Genomic DNA, 9,194 nt, shown 5'->3' with positions numbered 1-9,194 from the left:
ACCTTCCAGTTTTTGTTATTGTTGAAATCTTTTATTGTATAAGTAACCTATTTTTATTATAGAAAAATCAGAATATACAAAGAAACAAGATATTTTCATTATAAATTATTATAATTCAGCTGTTTTTCTTTATATTGCTCTTTTAACATTCATGGGCTGCTTTAATTGTTTGTCTTGAAGTTCAGAGACAGAGGGTAAATTAGAAAATCAAAAATAGAACTCACATATCTTGAAATCCCATTTCTGTGAAATGCCACAGCTGTTTGGGTTGCCAAAACTCAGTCATTATTTACCCAGAATCTTAACTTGACCCACCATGCAGCTAATCCTGGAAGAAAACACAATAGCCCCTGGTTGTCTGTGGGGGAGACACAAGGCCCGAGATCATTTCCACACAGGCTTTGCTAACCAATCAAGAGGTATGAGTGAAGAAAAGTGGATTTCAGTCATGGAAACATGCACCCCTAGGTACTGGCAGGCTCATACTGGCTGGCATGATGATCTCTTACTTAAAGTGAGCCTCTCCACTTTACATTCAAAGAATGGTTTTATCTTCATATAAGTCCAAACCGTATCAAGGCCTTCAATAGCCAATACCATGCACACAGTGAGCATTGTACACATGTCCTTTTGGGGAGCCAGTCTGTGATACAAAGGCTTGGGGAAATGACTTAAACCCATCAAAATCATTCTCTGCCATCCAATTTGATAAAACACACCCTGACATACACACACATTGAACATTTTTATTGCTTCTTTCCAACAGCACAAGCTTCACTCTTACTTTTTAACACACTCCTACTGTGTCCTGAGTGTTCAAATTCTTACTTTTGGGTTTTTTGCCGCTTTGAATAGAGGGGAAGAGTCCACACAGGCTCTTTGTTCTGTTCCTGGGAGGTCACAATGCAACCAGTCCTTGAAAAACATAATGTGTGCTCAAGCACTTGCATGTGTATTCTTTATTTCTGCTTCTAGAACCATCAGACTCCCCAGGAGGAACAAAAATCAGAAAAATTAATGTATCTGCAGTCTCCCAAGAGTATAAGAGCCTGTTTCTCCATTTTTTCTCTTCAGAGGAAGCATTCAACTCTGAAGGGGTCCATTTAAACTTCCTGAAGAGAGCAAAATACTTGGGGACACATAAGTGCCACCTGCCCGTCCCTTGGCAAAGCAACGGCCCCATCCCTTATTCTCCTCCTCCAAGTCCTTTATTTTCTGATTCTCTCCTTTAAACTTACTTTGCCCTTATTTTCCTCAAAACTGGAAGGGTGAGAAGCATCGTCAAGTTAGCCAGACAAGACCATTCAATATTTTGTGGGTGCACCCCCTCAACTTCCTCAGCCAGGAAACTCTACTTACATTTTGTGTTCTCTTGGCCTGTTGCTCCTCCCTTTCCTGACCTCCAAACTCTGATCAGCCTCCAAGATCCAGATGAAAGGCCTAAGACCTGAAAGCATAACAGTGAAACACTGTTTAGAGTTGAGGTCAGGATGAAGATCTATCACAGGGGCTGGCAAATAGTAAGTATTTCAGACTTTGAGGACCATACTCTGCTGTTGTAGCACAAAAACAGCCATAGGCAGCGTGTAAAAAATGGTAGTAGCTGTGTTCCAATAAAACTTTAATAACAAAAACTGACAGTTGGCTGAATTTGGCCCAGAGACTATAGTTTATAGACCCCTGCTCTATTGGGCTAAGCTGGTTTGGGGCCACACAGTCCCCATAAGTCTTCCATGGACTCTGGGCATGGGCCCACCTCCTAGCCATCCATAGTGATGCTGTCAGGGCTCCACCCAGAACCCCTAGGATTCTTTCACTCCACTTCTGTGTACCCTGCCACCTGCTTCAAAAAGGTTTGGCCCCCAAATTTTGCACCTCCTGGAGGACTTCCTCCAGCTACCAAGTCACTTTGGTCTGCAAGAGCACAGAGCCCCAGGTGCCTGGAAGTTTATGTCCCCAAATCCCTACCCCCAGAGCTGAGAGGATGACTTCCCCGGCCCCCACATCTCCTGGCCTGGGTACTTACTTCCAAGGCTCATGCATATTCCAGACGGAGGGACCAGGCTGCAGCCGCCCACCCTGGAAAATGACCTGGAATTGCTCCCTCACTTACCTTGCATCTCCACTCCCTTCCCAGGTTTTCCCAAAGTCCTTCCTTAATAAATCGCTTACACCCAAATCCTCATCTCTGGGGAAGCTGACCTCCGGCACCGTCTCAAAATGTTCTAAAAACCTCTTTCTTGCCTCCCTGAAGTGTTTGAAGATCCTGGAACAGATGCTTAAACACACCCCTAGATTTATCTGGGGCCCAGGAACCCTGTAGGAAAGACCTCAAACCCGGCCCTCAATTGAGGTTCAAACACTTGCAGAAGGTTGAGATTAGAGTTCCCCTCAGGGACACAGATTAGAGGGAGAGGGGCTTTTGAGGGAAGATGGCTCTGAGTGGGGGGATCAGCAGAGCCCTGAGCAGCCATGACTGGGAGATCCTGTGAGTGCTGAGAAGGGAAGAGGCAGGAGAGAGCTGGGGCATTCCAGATTAAATAGTTCAGCACCCTTAGAAGCAGGGCCAGGCCTGGGTGATGCAAGCAAGGCCCACAAGGGACAAAATTTTTTAAGGAGTCACTCAGATATGCATAAAATTTAAATATGACATCCTAGCACCTCTCCCTTGTCACGGCCCTTCTCCAGGGGCTGGTTCCAAAATGGGGAAGGAGACTTCCTCCTGGCCAGAGAAGGGCTCCAGAAAGTCAGCTGCCTGGCAGAAGTTGGCAGCTTGAAAGTAACAGCAAGGGCAGTGGCTCTTGGGAAAAGGCTGCTCACCTGCTTGTGCCCCTCATGGGATGCTAGTGGATTCAACCTCCTGGCTTTTCCTGGTGCCCTTCCTGGGTCATCAGCTTTTCTTGAACTGTATCCTTTGCCCAGAAAGCTCCTACTCCCTGGCCTTCTTGAAGTCTTTGCTCAAATCTCATCTTTTAAGTGGCTTACGAGGGCCACCTTAATTAATATTGCTATCTGCACCACCACCTCCTAGCACTTCCTAAACCTATAACCTACTCAACATTTTTATAGCACTTGTAATCATCTTATATTCTACGTAGTTTAACTATTTAATATATTTGTTGTTTATTATCTGCCTCTTCCTAATTAGAATATAATCACCTCAAAGTCAGCAATCCTTGTTTGATTTATTTTTCATAAGCCCCCAAAACAGTGCCTGGCCCAATAAACATTTGTTGCCTGAATGAGTGAATGAATGAATGCAGTTTTGGAACATACTGGCGTAGGGTTGCCAGATTTAGCAAATAAAAACACTGGACACCCAGCTGAATTTGAATTTCAGATGAATATTTCATGCAATATTTCAGGCATATTTATAATAAAAACGTTTCATTGTTCATCTGAAATTCAAATATAATTGGGAATCTTGTTTTTTACCTGGCAACCCTATGCTGGTTGCAACTACAACAATAATAGTTACCATTTGTTGACTGCACAATTGCAACAGGCCAGGCACTGTGTAAAGGGTATTGCCCACATTTAATCTATAAAACAACTCCAGAAGATACTAGCTTCATTCTTTTGCAGAAAAGGCAACTGAAGCAGAGTGAGTGTAAGTTCCTAGCCCAAAGTCTCACAGCTAGCAAAAGGGTGGATGAAGATACAAGACCAGGTCTGTCTGGGCTGCAAGGCCTAAGAGCAGGTTCTCCTGGATCTAAGTGCCCGTGGCATTGCCCAGGCACTCCTCTTGTGACACTTCTCCCTCTTTCTTCCCAGCATCACTGTGTTTCTCCCAGCACCTGCCACAGTGGCTTTTTACCCTTCTAGTCTAATCCCAGTGGAACAAAGCATGAGAACCCAAATTATAAGTGGAAACCCTGGAGCTGCCACCGTGCTTCCTTCAGCTGCAGATGCTCATGGCCAGTCCCTCCCTGCCCAGACCTCTAAGAGAAAGGAGGCACCTGGCCAGCTTGAGAGATGATGAATGTCCAGAATCCAAAGGATGACAATTTTTCTCAGAAAAACTATCATAAATGATACCAAAATCGTTCAGCCTTCCTCTCTAAACCAAAGAGAGTGAGAAGGAAATTTTGATCCCTTGTCTGTGATTTGGAGGCTCTCCATGTTGTTGCAAGACTTTTCTTTACTTCAGCTAAAGACTGGGTCCTTGTCCCATGGCCATGAAAATTTAGGCTCACAGATGATTTGAAGGGTGAGAATAATGGGATTTATTAGGCAAAAAGGAAAAAAGGGGGAACAGGGACTCTCTGCAAGGCCAGAGATCCTGCTAGTGTAGGCTTCCTGCCTCACAGATTGAATTCCAGGTACCACCCAGGAAGAGGAGGGGCCCAGCTCCTCCCCGCTGCAAATGGCATGAACTTCTGTGGCTCCATGCCAGTGTGCATTCCTCCCAGTGCACAGGTTGGTCAGAGGCTCTGCCAGGGAGCCCTTTCCACCTGCCTGTCTCAAAGTGAGATGAAATGTCTATTCTGGTACACTTTGGATGAGGTGTTGTTAAGGACAATAGGAACAAACTTGACTTCCATTAAATATCAATAAATAAAAAATTAAAATGTAATTATTCATTGATGCAAAAATCCTCAATAAAATATTGGCAAACCGAATCCAGCAGCACATCAAAAAGCTTATCCACCACAAAGTCGGCTTCATCCCTGGGATGCAAGGCTGGTTCAACATACGCAAATCAATAAATGTAATCCATCACATAAACAGAACCAATGACCAAAACCATATGATTATCTCAATAGATGCAGAAAAGGCCTTTGACAAAATTCAACAGCTCTTCATGCTAAAAACTCTCAATAAACTAAGTATTGATGGGACATATCTCAAAATAATAAGAGCTATTTATAACAAACCCACAGCCAATATCATACTGAATGGGCAAAAACTGAAAGCATTCCCTTTAAAAACCAGCACAAGACAAGGATGCCCTCTCTCACCACTCCTATTCAACATAGTATTGGAAGTTCTGGCCAGGACAATCAGGCAAGAGAAAGAAATAAAGGAGGCTGGGCGTGGTAGCTCACGCCTGTTAATCCCAGCACTTTGGGAGACTGAGGCAGGCAGATTACCTGAGGTGGGGAGGTTCGAGACCAGCCTGACCAACGTGGAGAAACCCCATCTCTACTAAAAATACAAAATTAGCCAGGAATGGTGGCGCATGCCCGTAATCCCAGCTACTCAGGAGGCTGAGGTGGGAGAATTGCTTGAACCCAGGTGGCAGAAGTTGCAGTAAGCCAAGATCGCACCATTGCACTCCAGCCTGGGTAACAAGAACGAAACTCCATCTCAAAAAAGAAAAAAAATTTAAAAAAAGAAATAAAGGGTATTAAATTAGGAAAAAAGGTAGTCAAATTGTCTCTGTTTGCAGATGACATGATTGTATATTTAGAAAACCCCATCCTCTCAGCCCAAAATCTCCTTAAGCTGATAAGCAACTTCAGCAAAGTCTCAGGATACAAAATCAATGTGCAAAAATCACAAGCATTCCTATACACCAATAACAGACAAACAGCCAAATCATGAGTGAACTCCCATTCACAATTGCTACAAAGACAATAAAATACCTAGGAATACAACTTACAAGAGATGTGAAGGACCTCTTCAAGGACAACTACAAACCTCTGCTCAAGGAAATAAGAGAGGACACAAACAAAAGGAAAAACATTCCATGCTAAAGGATAGAAAGAATCAATATCGTGAAAATGGCCATACTGCCCAAAGTAATTTATAGATTCAATGTTATCCCCATCAAGCTACCATTGACTTTCTTCACAGAATTGGAAAAAAAAACTCCTTTAAATTTCATATGGAACCAAAAAAGAACCTGCATAGCCAAGACAATCCTAAGCAAAAAGAACAAAGCTGGAGGCATCACGCCACCTGACTTCAAACTATACTACAAGGCTACAGTAACTAAAACAGCATGGTACTGGTACCAAAACAGATATATAGACCAGTGGAACAGAACAGAGGCCTCAGAAATAACACCACACGTCTATGACCATCTGATCTTTGACAAATCTGACAAAAACAATGGGGAAAGGATTCCCTATTTAATAAATGGTGTTGAGAAAACTGGCTAGCCATATGCAGAAAGCCGAAACTGGATCCCTTCCTTACACCTTATACAAAAATTAACTCTAGATGGATTAAAGACTTCAACATACGACCTAAAACCATAAAAACCCTAGAAGAAAACCTAGGCAATACCATTCAGGACATAGGCATGGGCAAGGACTTCATGACTAAAACACCAAAAGCAATGGCAAGAAATGCCAAAATTGACAAATGGGATCTAATTAAACTAAAGAGCTTCTGCACAGCAAAAGAAACTACCATCAAAGTGAACAGGCAACATACAGAATGGGAGATAATTTTTGCAATCTATCCATCTGACAAAGGGCTAATATCCAGAATCTACAAAGAACTTAAACAAATATACAAGAAAAAAAAACCCATCAAAATGTGGGTGAAGGCTATGAACAGACATTTCTCAAAAGAAGACATTTATGCAGCCAACAAACATGAAAAAAAGCTCATCATCACTGGCCATTAGAGAAATGCAAATCAAAACCACAATGAGATACCATCTCATGCCAGTTAGAATGGCAATCATTAAAAAGTCAGGAAACAACAGATGCTGGAGAGGATGTGGAGAAATAGGAACGCTTTTACACTGTTGGTGTGAGTGTAAATTAGCTCACCATTGTGGAGGACAGTATGGCGATTCCTCAAGTATCTAGAACTAGAAATACCATTTGACCCAGCAATCCCATTACTGGGTATATACCCAAAGGATTATAAATCATTCTACTATAAAGACACATGCACGTATATGTTTATTGCAGCACTGTTCACAATAGCAAAGACTTGGAACCAACCCAAATACCCATCAATGATAGACTGGATAAAGAAAATGTGGCACATACTCACCATAGAATACTATATAGCCATAAATAGGGATGAGTTCATGTCCTTTGCAGGGACATAGATGAAGCTGGAAACCATCATTCTCAGCAGACTAACACAAGAACAGAAAACCAAACACTGCATGCTCTCACTCATAAGTGGGAGTTGAACAACAAGAACACATGGACACGGGGTGGGGGATATCACACACTGGGGCCTGTTGGGGTGTGGGGGCTGGGGGAGGCATAGCATTAGGAGAAATACCTAATGTAGATGACAGGTTGATGAGTGCAACAAATCATCATGGCACGTATATACCTATGTAACAAATGTGCATGTTCTGCACATGTACCCCAGAACCTAAAGTATAAGTTTAAAAAAAATCAATAGATAAATAAAATTTAATTATTCATTATTTAATTAAGTAAATATGTATTAATTGATTGTTTAATTAATAAAAATAAATTTATGATTTATCAGTATTTATAATTATTTATGAGTATTTTATGTTGCTCAAGTAACACGTTACTCATTTGACTCTTATTTATATATTGCTTTTTGTGAAAAGTAAAGTTTAATAGTGATTATAAACTCAAATGCTCACAAGGCTGGAAAGTAATGTATATGAGAAAAATGGACCCAGGAGAACATTATAAACACAAGGATAAAAAGTACCTGACACTTGGCCTCAATGTCAGAGACAATAGGGAGTGGTGGAGAATGTAGTGAACAGGAGAATGCATGCCTTATCGAAAGGACATAGCTGTGGCTCAGCTCTGACCTATTGTTGCTGTGTGGGAAGGTAGAGCCAGTGCTGTCAGACCTTTTAGTTTTCCCAGAGAGGCTGAAAATCTTTATTTTTGTGTGAATTCTCCTAATTTATAAATATTGGCAACAGTTTTTTAAATTTAAATAAGCAGAAGAAAATCTATCTAAACACTACTGGTTTGTAACCTCTGAATATAAAAACTAGACAATTCATAAATCATGACATCCAGCATCCTTTAAGTAATTTGTTTATATGTCCATGGGCTCAACTCTGTGGTGGCAGAGACCATGTCTTATTCATTTTTTACTGTCCAGCACCTACACTGGGTATATGCTAATGATTAACAAATGCTAACTGAGTTGAAGTACAATACAATCATCAGGGTTGGTCCTTTAGTGCCCGTGGTTCTTGGGGACTACTAGGAAAAAACCCATGGTCATGGACTCCAGATATGTGGGAAAATCTGCTGACCTCATGATGCACACCACCACCCCAGGGGAGCTTAAGTGGCATCTCAATTCCAGCTCAGGATCTTCTCTAACTCTTTCCAATTTAACCCCCTTACCCACAACTTCTAATATCAGTGACATCAGTCTTGCATAATTATCAGAGCCTTTATCAAGAAGAGGAAAAGGGAAGACCTGGACATCTTATTATTGACAGATTAGAAACATTTACTAATACACATTGATACAATTTTTGGTATATTTAGGCCATTCACATTTAAAGTTATTATTGACAGGTGGATTAGTATTGACCACACTGGTAACTGTTTTTGGTAACTGTTTTCTATATTACTCTTGTTCTTTGTTTCTTTTCTTTTCTTTTTTTTTTTGTCTTCCCCTCTTTTTCTGCCTCCTCTAGTTTTAACTGACCATTTTATACAATTCCATTTTCTCTCCTGTCTTAGCATACGAATTATACTTCTTTGTTTAATTTATTTACTGTTTTCCCTAGAGTTTATAATATATGTTTACAATTAATCCAAGTCTACTTTCAAATAATACTGCTTTACAAATAGTCCAAGTGCCTTATAACTGGGTATTCCCAACTCTTCCCTTCCCTCCCTTATAACATTGCTATCAGTCATTTCACTTATTCATAAGCTATAGTTTGCTGCAAAAGTGATTGTTGTTTTTGCCATTACTTTTAATTATAAAAGTAATTAACTAAAAGCAATCACTTGTGCACCAACATAATATAATAACTGGCTACATTGTTATTATTATTTTGAGGAAATTATTGTTAGATCAATTAAGAATAAGAAAAATATTTTATTTTTCCTTCATTTTTTTCATTTTCTAATGTTCTTTTGTTATATAGAGTGGAGTTTCTGACCTATGTTATTTTTCTTGTCTCTGAAGAATTATTTCAACATTTCTTGCAAGGCAGGTCTACTGGTGACAAATTCCTTAAATTTTTGTTTGTCTGAGAAAGTTTATTTCTTCTTCACTCTCAAAGGATAATTTCACTGCATCAAGAATTCTAGGTT

The 9,194-nt window shown here is 40.6% G+C and overlaps 1 long non-coding RNA gene across 2 annotated transcripts in view; it reads right to left on the bottom strand.

Moving 5' to 3' along the window:
- Nucleotides 1-225: 225 nt before the first annotated feature.
- The window catches only part of LOC109027847 (uncharacterized), a 53,698-nt gene continuing 44,729 nt past the window's right edge, over nt 226-9,194 (bottom strand). For both annotated transcript variants that reach the window (XR_004069200.3, XR_010134666.1), the window contains 2 exons: nt 1,360-1,447; nt 226-328 (listed from right to left, as the gene is read on the bottom strand). This is a non-coding gene — a long non-coding RNA (uncharacterized lncRNA). The remainder of the gene's footprint in view (nt 329-1,359; nt 1,448-9,194) is intronic.

Source organism: Gorilla gorilla, chromosome 6, assembly GCF_029281585.2.
Source record: "Gorilla gorilla gorilla isolate KB3781 chromosome 6, NHGRI_mGorGor1-v2.1_pri, whole genome shotgun sequence".
Classification (NCBI taxonomy): Eukaryota; Metazoa; Chordata; class Mammalia; order Primates; family Hominidae; genus Gorilla; species Gorilla gorilla.
This window is presented reverse-complemented; position numbering and strand designations above follow the sequence as displayed.